Source organism: Mauremys reevesii, linkage group 2 (genome assembly GCF_016161935.1).
Source record: "Mauremys reevesii isolate NIE-2019 linkage group 2, ASM1616193v1, whole genome shotgun sequence".
Lineage (NCBI taxonomy): Eukaryota > Metazoa > Chordata > Testudines > Geoemydidae > Mauremys > Mauremys reevesii.
Window position 1 is genome coordinate 259,906,230 of NC_052624.1, and position 17,715 is coordinate 259,923,944.

At 42.7% G+C, this 17,715-nt stretch overlaps 1 long non-coding RNA gene across 1 annotated transcript in view; it reads right to left on the reverse strand.

Moving 5' to 3' along the window:
• The window catches only part of LOC120396509, a 61,415-nt gene extending 60,062 nt beyond the window's left edge, over window positions 1-1,353 (reverse strand). The window contains exon 1 of the long non-coding RNA XR_005593188.1: window positions 1,298-1,353. This is a non-coding gene — a long non-coding RNA (uncharacterized LOC120396509). The remainder of the gene's footprint in view (window positions 1-1,297) is intronic.
• Window positions 1,354-17,715: the final 16,362 nt, after the last annotated feature.

Here is a 17,715-nt window from a genome sequence, read left to right on the forward strand (position 1 = left end):
ATTGTTCAGTGTTACAGGGCAGCCTGCCCCTTTAAGGACCAGTAGGTCTGGGGCCAGTCAGCCATGTTCAGTTATCTCCACCCTGCTTAAGAGGAAGGGTGCCCAGCTGTGAGGGCTGGCTGCAGGCCAGATCTCTCCTGGATTCCTTTGGGTTGATCTCTGCTCTTTCTGGAGCAACCACTCCCAGGCCTTCTTATCTGCAAACTGCCACAAGCCAGGCTACCTGTGGCTGCTCAGGAAAAAGCAGGGAGCAACCTGGTGGTCCGGTCCCAGGATAGGGATGTGAGTTCCATCTATAGCCCCACTGCATTTTGGGAATCCCATCGCGGCGAAGCCATCTATGATGACCTGAACGTTTCCCAGGGTCACTACCTTTGAGAGCAGTAGCTCAACGATTGCATGGGCTACTTGCATCACAGCAACCCCCCCGGTAGATTTGCCCAAGCCAAAGTGGTTCGCTACTGATCGGTAGCTGTCTGGCGTTGCAAGTTTCCAGAGGGCTATGGCCACTCGCTCCTGCACAGTCAGGGCTGCTCGCATCCGGGTGTCATTGCGCTTCAGGGCAGGGGACAGCAACTCACAGAGTTCAAGGAAAGTGCCCTTACGCATGTGAAAGTTTTGCAGCCACTGTGATTCATCCCAGACCTGCAGCACTATGCGGTCCCACCAGTCCGTGCTTGTTTCCCGGGCCCAGAATCGCCGTTCCACAGCATGAACATGACCCATTGCCACCATGATGTCCACGGCGCGGGGTCCCGTGCTTTGTGAGAGGTCTGTGCCACTCTCAGACTTCATGTCCTCACTGCGCTTCCGTAGCCTCCTCGCCCGATTTCTCAGCATCTGACTGTGAAAAAGGTGGACGATAAGGTGCGAGGAGTTGACAACGGCCATAACTGCAGCGATGATCTCAGCGGGCTCCATGCTCGCAGTGCTGTGGCGTCCGTGCTGTCACTCATCAGAAAAGTGCGCGAACTGATTGCCCGCCGGCGCTTTCAGGGAGGGAGGGCGGGAGTGATGGTTGAATGACGACAGTTACCCAAAACCACCCTCGACACATTTTTTCCCCCAGCAGGCATTGGGGGCTCGACCCAGAATTCCAATGGGCAGCGGGGACTGCGGGAACTGTGGGAAAGCTGCCCACAGTGCACTGCTTCCAATGTCGACGCTTGCCCCGTTAGTGTGGACTCACAAAGTCGAATTATTGTCCTTAGTGTGGATACACACGTTCGACTTTGTAATATCGGTTCCACAAATTCGATTTAAGTAGAATCGAACTACTCTGGTAGTGTAGACATACCTTGAGTGTTACATTCTGATGCACTCCAGAACAGCAATCCAAAAACATAAGGAAACTGAAACAAGACAAGTAAGTGGTCAGTCAAAACAAGTAATAACCACTAATCAGTTAAGTCAGCAACAGTCTGAATGAAAAATAATAGTCCAAATGGCAGATATATAGCTGAAAGCCCTCAGTAACAGCACACACACGAACAAGCACTGGAAAAATGAGTTCAGAGAGCAGGAACCAGGAAACAGCACCAGGGAGTAGGAAGGGAATACACCCATCGTCACACTTAGCTGAAGGGTCAACTCACTGCAGCCAGGCATCTCTACGGTGGAAGCAGGCCAATGATCATTGCTGAGACACTGAGGTGCTGCAACACTGGATCTGAACACTAGAGAGCACTCTGGAACACTGAGTCTTGTAGCATTCACCTTATATTGTCATTGGACATTTTTATTTCCCTGGCCCTTCTCTGCTCTTTTTTCCTCTTCAGTCTCTAAAACTAATGTGAACTCAACTAAGTGATGAGTTTGAGTCAGTTTTTCAAGTAGGTTTGGAATAGAGAAGATGTATTTGCCTGTAACACAAATATTACTCTTTCATGCAAAAGAGGTACACACCACTCAGTTATATCAATGTGATGAATACACAGTCCCTAACTGGTTCTGTAAATCTTTACTTAAACTCACATGCTGTAGGCAAATAGTGTTAGCTAGACTGGTATGATAAAATGGAGGGCAAATATAGTGGATCCAGTATAACAATCCATAGCAGGAATGATGGCTACATGAGCCATTCTACAAAACTAGGCAGATCAGTGGTAGGATATGGGCCTGCAGCTGCATTGAAGTCTGCTAACAGCATAGCAACCCACCACTGCATTGCAAGGAGCCTGGAAAAAGGATCACGTTGTACAGGTCTCACCATGCAGTCTATTAACAGAGGGACCAAAGGTAGCTCTGCTGCCACAGGAGCTGCAGTACAGTCTCTGCCAGAGGGCACAGTGTACAGCACCATGTTCATCTCACCAGCACAAAGCATCAACACCCTCATTCACTTTATGCTCATTGCTCTCCAAACACTTCAGTGACTGTCTCTGCGGCAAGGAGCTCACAACTTAATTTAAGTGGCATGAGGCAAACATTACTGATGCTACAGAAAATACAGTACCTTATGTTTGTTTAGGCTGAAGATGTATTATCCAGCTGGATCTCAGAAGGATCCGAAGGATGCTGCACACATACAACTGAGATGAATGAAGAGCAAGGGTATGATGGCATAGATTTTATTTCATTCTCTGCTCCATCAGCTCCCCTCTAGTATATATACTTCAATTTATAGCTACATAATTATTGTACCTTTAACATTTCAACACCTTCATTTTATGAAAAACATTTTTCTGCAGTATGCCAGATGGCAAAAACAATGGTGTAATCTGTGCATCTGCAAATTGAATAGATTTTAAATCATTCTATTTATTACTCTGGTTATTTAAAAACTCACTCTATTTATGCTGGTGTTTGTTTTGTATTTGAATGTTATGCATAAATACTTCACAGGGGTGGTTTTTTTTCCTTAGCCACCTTTTCCTTACATCCACCTCTCACAGCCTAAAAAAATCTCTTTAACCAAATCTATCTTTGGTAAGGATTTCAATATCCTTCAAATAGACTTCTTGGAGAAGCACAAGATCTTAGTCAAATAAAAATAAGGAGAAAACAGTCACAATAAATATAAAACGTAATAGCAATAGCAGAATGTATTAAAATTCAATGTAAATGAATTAATTAAATACAGCTTGTGAGTATAAAAGCAAGGAGCCATAGGCAATGTTCTCTCTAATTTTTTCCATCTGTGTGTGGAATGAATTTTGTTATGTACACCAATATAGAGGTAATATGTGGTTGTGTGCCACCAGTACAAACAAAAAACCTAGCTATAATATATATATAGTTTTTAAAGTTACAATAGGGATAATTACTCCAGCCAGGACAGGTTAGGTATTTTAGAACTCACTAATCAAATAATTACATTTAAGCAAAAGAGAAAAATAAAAATTATGAAATTCATAGACAAGTCAAAAAATTAAAATAACAGCACTCTGAAAGAATAAAATTGCAGAGAATATATGTGCATTGCAGGGAGTATCAAGAAGTAACAACAATAATACAAGTATGTGTTCAGAGGTGAGTGTGAAAGAGAGAGTGTGTGTGTCTGTGTGACAGAGACACAGTGTGTGTGTGTGTGTGTGTGTGTGTGTGTGTGTGTGTGTGTGTGTGTGTGTGAGAGGCGCTGCCCCTTTAAGTAGATTGGCACTCACCAGTCTGAAGCCTGCTTGTTCAGACACAGCAGCAGCCACCAGCAAGTTCTGTCCTACGTTCCACTCTTGAGCCCTGTCGTGTCCCACCCCACCGCTCTGAGGAAATGGGGTACAGGAATGGGGGGAAGTGGAGTTACGGGGACACCCTGACATCTGCACAGCAAGGAGGAGGTACCTGGGAGCTGCTGGCCAGGGGCTCCAAGGCAGAGGGCAGGAGCAGCGCAGCAGTGGGGGGGAGGGCACCTTAACTGCGCAACACTTAGACTGCAGCCATACAGCTTAGAGGGAACTTAAGCCATAGGCAAATAGTACTTTCCAGGTAAACAAGAAGAAAGAGAAATATCCACTGCCTTACTGCGTGTGTAACCTTGGACAAGTCAGAGTGCATTGCGGGTCTTCATCATGACTAAGGCTCCGTGTTTGTCACGGAAAGTCACGGATTCTGTGACTTCTGCAGCAGCTGCTGTCCCAGCTGCTGCTGGGACAGTCTCAGGCCCCACCACTTCCCAGCAGCAGGAGTTTGGCTGTAGGGGGGATCAGGTCTGGTGGTTGGGTGTGGGGCAGTGTTTACCTTGGGGCTTCCCGGAAGGGCATTAACAACTCCCCTCCCTCAGTTTCTAGCTCCATGTGCTGCCTTCACCTGCCAGTGCCACCTCCGCAGCTCCCATTGGCCACAGTTCCCAGACAATGGGAGCTGCACAACCGGGGTTGTGGCAGAGCAGAAGCAGCACGTGGAGCTAGGAGCTGGGGTCACCACTTCCCAGGAGCTGGGTAGGGAGCCTGCCCCAACCCCCCAACCCACCACAACACCCCTCAGGCCATGACTCCCCACCCTGAGCACCCGTAGCACTCCCCAGGCAGTAACACCCCCCAGCACCCGCAGTGCCCGCCAGTGCTGCGGAACCCCCTGGGCTGCCCTCCCCAGCACCTGTGGCATCCCCAGGGCTGACTCGTCTGAGCCGTTCACCCCCACCCCCAGTTTTAGTCAGGGGCACATAGTAAGTCATGGACAGGTCACGGGCTGTGAATTTTTGTTTACTGCTAGTGACCTGTCCATGACTTTTACTAAAAATACTCATGACTAAAATGTAGCCTTAATCATGACATAACACTGAAATATTCTTCTAGAAGTAAATTATTTTGCACTTTTCCAAACAATAATGTTCATACTGCGTATTTGCAAACGGTATTAAAAAAAACAAAATTAAGCTGAAAGTCATGCTTGCTGATGTGAAGACATCTTCTCAATGGAGCTAACAAAAAATATATTCATTATTATTAATAGGCCCACAGCAGCAGCTTCTTTACATGTTTTGAACTATCCTCCCTATACCTACCCAGGGCAGTGAAACAACCTATTGTGTCAATTGATGTCTCACACAGTCCTGTAGCTCCCTTTACATTATACAATAAGGAAATTCTTCTGCCATGATAAGGCAGCAAAATTTTAGCAGATAGGCTATATTTATATTATATAATCAAGTAAAAAATCCAGTTTAGATTTGTTAAAAAAACAGCGTATTTATCAGAACCAATATTACAGTCTTTATTTATGCCCAAGTGTTCTTCCTATCGCTAATGGGGCTCTCAGCATCACTCATTTTCAGTATTTTAGTCCCTGTAGCAGGGTGGACCCCTGCTCCTGCCCTGAAGGGGTTAAAAATAGCCCTGGAGTGGGTTGTGGCTGGAGAAAGCAGCCTTTAGGCTCGGCTGATTGGGGGAAGTGGCTGCAGCTGGGGCCACACCCCAAACTGAGCAAAAGGGCCTTATAAGAAGGCCAGGGAAGCCAGAAGCAGCAGTCTCTCTCTAGCTGTAGAGTGAGATGGGCCTGGCTGCAGGGAGCTGGACACAGGGTACCTGAGTGAAGCAGGGCTGGGGAAAGGCAGAGGAGCTGGGGATCTCCAGCCTAGAAAGTCCCAGGCTGCGGCCTAGCATTGGGCCAACAGGTACTGGGGTTGCAGGGGGCAGCCCAGGGGTAGGCCAAGGTGGCAGGTCCAAACCACTTTGCCTATGATGAGTGCCTGATACTGCAGTCTGTCTCAGTGAACAGGGGCTAGATGGAGACTGGGTGGTAGCCAAAACTGAGGCAAAGTGGGGATAGTGGGTTAGGAGTTCCCCAGGGAATGGAGACCCTAAGACTGAGAGGGTACTGCCAGGGGGCACCACCCCATGTAAAAGGGCACCGGGTCCAGGGAGGGACATGGTGGGCAGAGGACAGGCAGATCACTGGCCTACAGAGGGTGCTCCGGAGCTGAATTGAGCTAATTCCCAGGAGTCACCAGCAGGAGGTGCCGCAGGGGTGAGTCCGCTCATCTACAGTCCCCTTGTGCTCAAAGCCCTAGGTCTCATCGTCCGTGCAGCTGAGAAGACCTGGAGAAGCTATACCTCTACATCTGTAAAGCAGTTCTTCAACTGGACAAAAAGGATGCAGTTGGATGGCATGGCAATGGAGAGCTAACTCATTAAACCAAACCTTAAAACTCTGTACAATAATAATAGTAGAAACCTAATTGCATTTGTATAAAACTTAACAAAGCAACACATCAAACATATTACCCCTTGTTTGCTGAAAATGTTCTGAATGAAATTTGTTCTTATGTGTTCAGTATAGCTTCACCTGCACCACTTGCTGATACCTATTGTCAGCAACAGCTGAATTTCGTGGTGGTGACAAGGCTTGAAAGAAGACTCACAACAAAAAAATTGGTATGCAGGCTCCTGTCTGAAGACTCATCTAGCCAGTGCTATTCTGCATGAATGTCTCACCAGTGTCCTGGCTCAGGCTTTGTTTGGCAAGGAATTGTTCTGTTATGTGAACACTTCCTTTTATATTAATAAAACTGCTATTAGAAGAACACACACAAGTATATCAAAGGCGGCACTGCGTAAACTAGCAGCTGCGGGTCACAAATGCTCCCCAGGAGTCTCAGCTGCCTTCTGTGGTGCCTCTTTTGATACAGCCATAGCAGTTTACAAAGGGGATCTTGCTGAGCTCTGACGTTTAAGATATAGGCCACTGTTTGTCAAACTTGGGATGCCGCTGGTGTAAGGAAAGCCCCTGGCGGTTCGGGCCGGTGTGTTTACCTGCAGCCAGTACATCCCTCGGCCCACGCCGCTTCCAGCAGCCCCCATTGGCCCAAAACAGCAAACTGCGGCCAGTGGGAACCGCGATTGGCCAGGCCTGTGGACAGGGCAGGTAAAGAAACTGGCCTGGCCTGCCAGGGGCTTTCCCTACACAAGCGGTGACCCAAGTTTAAGAAACACTGGTATAGGCAGTGTCTCTTCAAAGTACTGCATAGACAAATGAAGATCACCCTGGAATGTTTCCTAACCTCAGTGATGCCAAAAGTCCCACCTTTCAAATGTTTTGGCAAATAATGGAGAGAACCCTGGAGTATTTCAGCTTTCCCAAGACAAAACCCTTTTCTGCTTTTTTTTTGTCACCAAAACCTAACATTAGAAAGGTGCCATAGAAGGGAAATACTACTGAACTATTATGAGCTGAAGTGATCCTGCCTCTCCATAGGCATAGTTTTACCTCTATATTTACTCCTGCTAAAGGAGTTGGCCGATGAGATTGCAGAGCCATTGGCCATTATCTTTGAAAAATCATGGCGATCGGGGGAGGCCCCGGACGACTGGAAAAAAGCTAATGTAGTGCCCATCTTTAAAAAAGGGAAGAAGGAAGATCCAGGGAACTACAGGCCAGTCAGTTTCACCTCAGTCCCTGGGAAAAAATCATGGAACAGGTCCTCAAGGAATCAATCCTGAACCACTTAAAGGAGGGGAAAGTGATCAGGAACAGTCAGCATGGATTCACCAAGGGCAAGTCATGGCTGACTAACCTAATTGCCTTCTATGATGAGATAACCGGCTCTGTGGATGAGGGGAAAGCAGTGGATGTGCTATTTCTGGACTTTAGCAAAGCTTTTGATACAGTCTCCCACAGTATTCTTGCCAGCAAGTTAAAGAAGTATGGGCTGGATGAATGGACGGTAAGGTGGATAGAAAACTGGCTAGATGGTCGGGCTCAACGGGTAGTGATCAATGGTTCCATGTCTAGTTGGCAGCCGGTATCAAGTGGAGTGCCCCAAGGGTCGGTGCTGGGGCCGGTTTTATTCAATATCTTCATTAACGATCTGGAGGATGGTGTGGACTGCACCCTTAGCAAGTTTGCAGATGAGACTAAACTGAGAGGAGTGGTTGATACGCTGGAGGGTAGGGATAGGATACAGAGGGACCTAGACAAATTAGACGATTGGGCCAAAAGAAATATGATGAGGTTCAACAAGGACAAGTGCAGAGTCCTGCATTTAGGACGGAAGAATCCCATGCACTGTTACAGACAAGGGACCGAATGGCTGGGCAGCAGTTCTGCAGAAAAGGACCTAGGGGTTACGGTGGATGAAAAGCTGAATATGAGTCAACAGTGTGCCCTTGTTGCCAAGAAGGCTAATGGCATTTTGGGTTGTATAAGTAGGGGCATTTCCAGCAGATCGAGGGATGTGATCATTCCCTTCTACTCAGCACTGGTGAGGCCTCATTTGGAGTACTGTGTCCAGTTTTGGGCCCCACACTACAAGAAGGATGTGGATAAATTGGAGAGAGTCCAGCGGAGGGCAACAAAAATGATTAGGGGGCTGGAGCACATGACTTATGAGGAGAGGCTGAGGGAACTGGGATTGTTTAGTCTGCAGAAGAGAAGAATGAGAGGGGAATTGATAGCTGCTTTCAACTACCTGAAAGGGGGTTCCAAAGAGGATGGATCTAGACTGTTCTCATGGTAGAAGATGACAGAACAAGTAGTAATGGTCTCAAGTTGCAGAGGGGGAGGTTTAGGTTGGACATTAGGAAAAACTTTTTCACTAGTAGGGTGGTGAAGAACTGGAATGGGTTACCTAGAGAGGTAGTGGAATCTCCTTCCTTAGAGGTTTTTAAGGTCAGGCTTAACAAAGCCCTGGCTGGGATGATTTAGTTGGGTTTGGTCCTGCTTTGAGCAGGGGGTTGGACTAGATGACCTCCTGAGGTCCCTTCCAACCCTGAGATTCTATGATTCTATGATTTGGAGGGGCAGCTCCAGTCAGGCCAGTGGGGCTACAGTGGGTTGGGAGAGGAGGCAAAGCTTGCAGTTTAGGGGGCAATGCCTCCTGTGCCCTCCAAACTATATCTGTGCTGCCAACTGGATTATGCTTGGTCATTAAATGGAGAAAGAAATAGTATATACTAGAAAAGCTGCATTATACAACATTAAGGTTGCACTGTCATAATCACCAATCCATGGAACGCCCACACCTTGAATACTGTGTACAGTCTGGTTGCCCCATCTCAAAAAAGATATATTAGAACTGGAAAATGTACACAGAAGCTGGAGACCTGACTGGGAATTCCTGGAATGGACCACAGAGTGGGGTGGGGAATACAGATGCAGTATGTAACTGTGGCACCAGTCCCTCAGCCATGTGCCCAATCAGAAACAATGTACCTCTAGAGTTGTCTTGTTCTGGGATTCTCTGACCAGGTGAAGAGATTAGCCATCTCCATCCATCACATCTGAAAAAGACCCTTGCTTTCTTTATTATTATTATTTATCACGTATACTGCAGTAGTGCCCATAGGTCTCAATGATGTCAAAACCCAAAGTGGCAGTCCTTTACCCAAAAAATGTTCAGGAGAAAAGACAGTTGATGGAGAAACGAGTGGGATAGCATGGAGGGAAACAGGACAATTAATTAAATTCTGCTGAGACACTAGTGTAAATCCAGAGCAACTCCTTTCATTTCTGGTCTTATATCAGATTACAGTCTCAATATGCTAAAGTTTATTTAAGTAAGAACCCTATCCTTACTGAATCTTGGTTAGGTGCAGCTGTCATAGTTGATAATCTCTTCAGTCCTTAATATTAGATACATTGTTTCAATGAAGATATCATTTTAATATATTTACCACCTTTGGAACAATGGAATTTTTTTTGGTAGCGTACAAAACATTCATTTCAGAGGTCAATATCTGGGGAATCCTAAACTAACTACCTGCAATCTGGAGAGTTTATCAACAATTTAAACTTTATTTTATGGATTTGCTAGACTGAATGAAAATTATTCAGGCTATTTAAATTTTAGCAGAGAGTAAATTAGAAGAAAATTTTCCTATGAAGTGCTGCTCTGAGGCAAAATTACAAACCTTGATATTAAAAAAAAAGGATCTCAAGAGTTCTTTATTGTTAATGCTTCCAGCTTGATATGCTTATTAACAAGTTATGGTCTAGCAATGCACTAAGTTTGTTTAACTCAGCCTTGCTGAATTAATATGAGCAGGAAATAAATTAGGATTCTTAGACATTATGGGCAAGATTGCCCCATGGGACTAGGGCAACTGGGGCCACAAAACTCCTTGAGGGTGACCTCGCAGAGTTTCTGTGTAATCATTTTTTTCAGGAATCACGTTAATCAGCCATAAGCTCTATCAGCTTGAAAGGAAAGTGTGAGAAAGAGAGGGGCTTTGTGCTGTGGTACTGGTAGCTGATGTCTCATGTCGTCTGAGGTTGCTTTTCTTTCAGTTTATGGTTCTATTTGTAGTTTCTCTCTCATGATTTCTTCCCCCCTCCCTCTGTTTTTTATCAAGGTTATTAGTCACAGTGAGTTCTCAGCTAGCATGCCCCACCATAAAGCTCTTGGATGGACTCCCTCTGCTATATCTGGCTTTTCCTGCCTTTAGATTATCAAGGGTCTACCATCCTCCTGAAAGTTATAAGGCACATTCTCCTTCACTTTATGGGGTAGTAGAAGATAGTGGAGGATGCTGGGATTCAAGTCATGAAGTTGGGCCCTAAGGACCTTGTGAGTTGGAAGCCTCCATTCTGAACTTGAAAGTCTACACTACAATTCTGCTGTCCCTTAGCCTGATCCCTGCAAGCCCAAGTCAGCTGGCGTGGACCAGCCAGAGTGTCTAATTGCAGTGTAGACATACCCAAAGGCACTGGCACTGGCACAATTCTGCCTTCTATTTGATTCTGCTTCTATTAGATGAAGCAGTGATACAGCTCTACCACTAAGTACTGAGGCATTGACACAACCCTGCCTTTTGACACAGAAGGATTACTGGGTGCCATGGTTTTGAAACAGATCTTCTTTCACAGTCATTGATGTAGCTCTGCCTTGAGGCACCAAGTAATTAACACGGCTTTGCCTCCAGGCCCCAAAAGAACCATATCCGAGAGGTGAGACTTTATTATAGTCCTGGCTGCAGGTGATGACAGACGTCTTTTTCCATTGTGACATTGATGCAACTAGGTGTCAAGAGAGCTCTGGCAGTGGGTGCCTGGACACGATACAGGACTATTTCCAAGTTCTGAGGGACCTCTGCATCCATTTTTGCATCAATTTGCACTGAGTTCAGGGACAGCTCTGCCTTCAGGTCAATGAGATGTCAATTTTGATGAATGGGTGAGTGATTTAAATTTCACACTTAGGTATCTAAACTCGAACACCCAAAAAGCAGAGGCACCCCAAATTAGAGACCACTTATAAACATTTGACCAGAATAAATAGAGTTATACTAAAGATGTCCCTTTTATTGCCAAACCATTCATCACTTTGGAGCCACAATATCTGAATCATGGAAGACATATGGATCTGCAGTTAAACAAATGTAGACATATCAGCTTCCTGTAGATCATCAGCTAATTGTTCAAATACATCATAGATTTCAATTTAACCTGCTTTGCAAAGATAAGCATGAGCTGAACTGACAGGAAAACTTGGCTGATACGCTTTGAATTATTATTTAATTAATGGATTCAAATGTGATATGCTTGTCAAAGTATGTTTTTGCAATATATCCTTGTTTTGTGGAATTCATTTCAGCTGATTACATTTTAGTGAAGGTCAAAATACACTTGAGATATCAACTAATGCTGTATGTGCAGCTTGTGGAGAACTGAGAAATATCTGTATTATTTTGTATAAATATTGTGCATGACTTGGTGTGTTGCATGGTGGGTTACTTGCTATAGAAGCAGCAAAGAATCCTGTGGCACCTTATAGACTAACAGATGTTTTGCAGCATGAGCTTTCGTGGGTGAATACCCACTTGCTATAGAGTTAGATCAAAAGAGTTTGTTAAAGAAACCAAGCTGGAGAGGGTTTTGTTTGTTTGTTTTTTAAGGTGGCCTGGATAAGGAGCATACTAGCAAACAGTCAAACACAATAGCCAGTTTTATAGCCATGAAGATGCGATTCCTCAGACCAACCCTGGTAACATAGCTGTTTTGCCAAGGTTAAGAACCTGGAGATCAAAATACACTTAGCCCTTAAAAAATCCACTCTACAGAAATTCTCAGCTGCTGGACGCTGACACAGAATGAGAGCTAGCCCTGGCCTACACTTAAAAATTAGATTGACCTAGCTACATCACTGAGGTCTGTGAAAACTTCTGTGCCCTTATCACCATAGTTAAGTTGACCTAAACCCCTTTGTAGAAGGATTCATCCATTGACCTAGCTGCCACCTCTTGGAGAGGTGGATTAACTACATCAAAGGAAAAAACCCTTTCCTAAATATAGGATACCCAAAGAGAGGTGGAGGTATGGGCCATTCGCTTCAGAGGGGTGAGCTCTGAGAACTGGAACAGCCTACCCAGGGACCATGAGACTGCTTAACAGTCAAATATTAAAATGCTAATATGGTTACTCATCAGAGTATCTTGAAATTCTTTGGAAACTATGTTGGTATTTTACAGAATTAATCTCTCTGAGAGTTTTAAGTGTGTCTAAAATTTGGCCACCTTAAAACATTTTTTATAAAAGTATAAATTAAAGAAATAGTGCAGGTGAAATATTTGGTCTGAAACATCAAGATCAGTCCATTGTCTGAGAGACATCTCTGTGGAGCTCTGTGTTAAAGTAGCATTTTGCTCTACAAAAGTCACTCAGTAAAAGCTAGAGCTGAGCAGGACTTGAGCCTGGGTCTCCCACAATACAATGTTGTTCCCTAACCACTGGGCCAGGGAGTCAGTTTGTTTAACTAGCCCAATTAATATGTAATTATTTAAACAAAGTGGAATAGTTCAAACAGGAGAGATTGAGAGCGACCCATTCTGAAATAGATTGGTGGTAAGGATGCTCAGGTCCGTGTTACTGGGTTACTGGGTATATTGGTCTCTCTGCTTACAAATTTCATCCTGGCTCTGAGAAACCTTCTCAACAAAAGATTCCTTGAAACTGATACATGCCTTCCATGTTTCATGAATTTGCATTAAAAAAAAAACCCTCCCCAAAAAACATTTTGTTGAAAAATTCTCAACCAGCTCTAGTAAGAATGGCTTTGTATTGTTCCAAATTTAGTGTTTCTCAATGACTACAGATCATATGTGTTTAGTTTACAAATAAAAAGATATTGGGGTAGATCCTTAACTGGTGTAAATTGCCATAGCTTGATTCACTTAAATGGAGAGATGACAATTTACACTAGCTAAGGATCTGCTAAGTGAAGGTACTGCAAACTCACACTGCAATCTGAAAATCAAGCTAGATTCTCTATTACTGGTGATGACACAGGAAAAAGAAACATTTATTAATTTGCAGATCAAATCAGGCTTTTCATTATAGTTGTGCAACCCACTGTCTTCATATTGTACCTTCAGTAACATCTTTGACCCCCTGACCCCCCATACATACCACACACTACTCTCAATGAGTTTGTGCAAGTGGAACTGATAACGCTTTGTGAACAATTTCAGTGACATATGCTGAAGGTCTCATGCGAGTACTAAAACATCCTTGGAATTTTGAAACATCATAGATGGCAGTTTCCTAACTCAAGAAGTGTTGCAGCCAACATGGGGGAATACTTTATTAAACCTTGTCTCAACAGATAAAGAAGAACTGATCACAGAACTAAAAATTAATGGTTGCTTAGATACAAGTGATTTAGTTGGTGTTGGTCTTGCTTTGAGCAGGGGATTGGAATAGATGACCTCCTGAGGTCTCTTCCAACCCTAATCTTCTATAATTCTAAGTGATCATGACTTGATCACATTTATAATATGCAAACAGGAGAAAGTCCAAACCTGTAATATATATATATATATATATATACACATACATATATATATGTATGTGTATATATATATATATATATATATATATATACACAGACATATATATATGTATGTGTGTATATATATATATATATATATATATATACACATACATACTTGGTGCTCTAATGAGGCCAATGTCATGAAGCTAAAAACAATTCTAAGGCAAATCAGTTAGGAGGAAGAATTTATTCAGAAAATTGTGAATGATAATTGGGAATCATTTAAGAGCACCTTACTAGATGCCACCCCCCCCCAAAAGCCACAATCGAGAAAGAAGGCTGTCCTGGTTTAAAACAAACAAACAAACAAACAAACTAGTTAGAGAGGAAATGAAGGCAGCTATAAAATATAGCTAATGGAAGAAAGGGGACGTTGATAGTAATGAATATAAATCAGAAGTTAGAAATTGTAGAACATTGATAAAGGAAGGATTATGTGAGAAAGTTACACATTTGGGTCTGAGACACCCAGGTTTATTAATACAAACCTTTATTTTAACCAAAAGTATTCCTTGCAATTACAAGTACCATTAAAGTAAGAAATGATAGACATACAGAAAAAAAATTGGCCAACTACTTTTTCCTGTGGCATAGGTATAGAGGATTTCTCCTATAATGCTCCTCTTACAAAAAATTATATTTTATTACATATCCAAATTACATGTTCATTCATTCTCTTCCAATCACCATGAAACATCATGAATATACAGTATCTTATGTAACTGATACAATATGCATGTGTGAATTTAATTTTGTCATAATCTTTATGTTATCATTCTCGTTTCTGATTGGTTTATTGTCACTGATTATTTGTGCAGGTTTGGCCAGGTCACCTTGACCCTTTATTCTGTATGTACTCTGTAGCTTGTTTTTTCCTAACTGCTTCTTGGCAGTACATTTTCTGCATCTGTTGTCCTTCAATTTAATCACAAAAAACATCACCCTGATTGTACATACCAACTTTTAAGCACAACACAACATAGGTCAAACAAAGGCTAGGCCAAAAGTTAGCTAGTTATCATCTTGGTATATCCAAACGTATGCATTAAAAATAACCCTGTTGTCATAGGTTTATTCCCCACTTTGAACTTTAGTGTTCACAAGATGGGGACCTGCATGGATTCCTCTAAACTAAAATCCTAGTTTAGATCTGGTTCTCGCTGCCACCAGTCAAGTTTTAAGTGTCTGACACACTCCCTGTTCCCCCAAAAACTTCCCCTGGGGAACACAGATCCAAAGACCTTGAATCTCAACACAAAGGGAAATAATCCATTTCCCTCCTCCCCTCTCCTAGTACTTAGGAGAGAGACCTGGATTCAAACTCCTTGAATCAAACAAAGAGGGATTCCCTATCCCCCCCCTCCCTTTCCCCTAGTCCTTGGGGAAAATACCTTGATTCAAACTCCTTGAATCAAACAAAGAGGGATTCACTTTTTACCCCTCCCCTTCCCCTGAAAATCCAAACAAGGGAAGAAATCAATCAAATTCTAAAAAAGAAAAGATTGTATTAAAGAAAGAAAAAAAGTACACTATCTCTGTATTACCAGGATGTAAAAATACAGGGTCTAACTTATAAACCTGGAGAGGCTCTCCCCCCCACCTTCTTTCTCAGAATAATCAGTAACAGCAACAGAAATAAAGATATTTCTCCAGCAAACACACAATTGCAAATGTAGAAATCAAATTATAAGACTAATTCGCCTTTCTAATACTCACTATACTGGATAGTAGGAAATACTCCAGGAGAACTTGGAGACATGTCTGGCCTCTCTTAGATCCAAAGAGAGCACGGCAAATCAAACAAAGAACACAGACAAAGCCTTCCCTCCACAGAGATTTTAAATTATCCTGTCCCTTGATTGGTCCTCTGGTCAGGTGTTCATCAGGTTACTGAGCTTGTTAACCCTTTACAGGTAAAAGAGACCTTAACCCTTATCTGTTTATGACACCTGTAAACAATTCTATGTAGAAGCAAAGGGACACAAGGGGAAATCTATGGCTAGGAGAGTTAAGGACAATAAGTAGTTTTTAAAAATATTACGAATAAAAAGAATCCTGACAATAGTATTGGTCCATTGCTAACTTTTAAAAAGGGTAAATAAGATGACCAGGTAATTATAGACCTGTTTACCTGACATTGATCCTTGGCAACATAATGGAGCAGCTGCTGTAGGACTCAATTAATAAAGAATTAAAATATGGTATTGTAATTAATGCAAATGAACATGGGTTTATAGAAAATAGATCTTGTCAAACTAACTTGATATCTTTTTTTGGTGAGTTTACTGGTTTGGTCGAGAAAGGTAATAGTATTGACATAATAACATGTTTCACTGGGTACCATAAGACATTTTTGATTGAAACATTAGAACAATATAAAATTAACATGGCACATATTAAATGGATTAAAAGCTGGCTGACTGATAGGCCTCAAAATGTAATATTAAATGGGGAATAATGATAATAAGCAAGTGTGTTTCCAGTGGAGACATGTTGGAATTGGCTCTTGGCCCTATGCTATTTAACATTTTTATCAATGATTGGAAGAAAAAGTAAAATTATCACTGATAAAGTTTGCAGATGCAGACCAAAACTGAGAGAGGTGGTAAATAATGAAGAGGACAGGTCACTGAATCAGAGAGATCAAATCACTTGGTTAACTGGGTACAAGCAAAAAAATATGCATTTTAATACAGCTAAATGTAAGTGTATACATTTAGGAACAAAGAAAGTAGGTCATACTTACAGGATGGAGGACTCTATCCTGGGAAGCAGTAACTCGGAAAAAGATTTGGTGGTCCTGGTGGATAATCAACTGAACATGATCTCCCAATGTGATGCTGTGGCCAAAAGAGCTAGTGCGATCCTGGGATGCATAAACAGGGGAATCTTGACTAGGATTAGAGACATTATTTTACCTCTGTATTTGGCACTGGTGTGACTACTATTGGAATACTGTGTCCAGTTATGGTGCCCACAATTCAAGAAAGATGTTGATACATTAGAGAGAGTTCAGAGAAGAGCCATGAGAATGATTAAGTATTAGAATACATGCCTTAGAGTGATAGACTAAAAGAGCTCAATCTATTAGCTTAACAAAGAGAAGGTTAAAGGGTGAATTGATTACAGTCTATCAAAGAGCTCTTCAGTCTAGCAGAGAAAGGTATAAGATGATCCAATGGCTGAGGAGTGATATAATTGCTCCCTATAAATACACCAGAGATAAATACCAGGGTGGGAGAGGAGTTAAGTTAAGCGCCAATGTGTGTTAAGTGCCAAAAAGAAATGGATATAAACTGCCTATCAGCAAGTTTAGGCTTAAAAATTAGAAAGTTTCTAGCCATCAGAAGAGTGAAGTTCTGGAACAGCCTTCCAAAGAGAGCGGTAGGGGCAAAAAACCTAAATGGCTTCAAGACTGAGCTTGATAAGTTTATGGAGATGTAGCCCATCTGTGACTGCTAGCAGCAAATATCTTCAGTGATGGGCCACTAGATGGGGAGAACTGAGTTAGTACAGATAATTATTTCCCAGGTGTCTGGTATATGGGTCTTGCCCACATGCTCAGTGTCTAACTGAGCCTTATTTGGGTTTAGGAAGGAATTTTCCCCTGGGTCAGATTGGCTGAGACCCTGGGGATTTTCTCCTTCCACTGCAGCATGAGGAATGGATCACTTGCAGGTTTAAAATAATGTAAATGGTGGATTGTCTGTAATTTGAAGTCTTTAAATAAAGATTATGTGGTTTTCTAAAATATATGGTCTGTGAATTATTTTGGGGAAGTTCTATGGCCTGGGTTATAGAGGAAGTCAAAATCGGTGATCACAATGGTCCCTTCTGGACTCAGAAGCTATGAATCTATGAATGAATTTATGGACACTTTTATTGTTGCAGAAGAAGGAATGAAATCCAGCGTGCACACTCATAGCTGGGTTGGCTCTGCAATGCCGACAGGAGTAAGAAGCAGCAAAAAATTATTTTCATCAGTAACATCAACAGCCAGGAATCTGACTAAA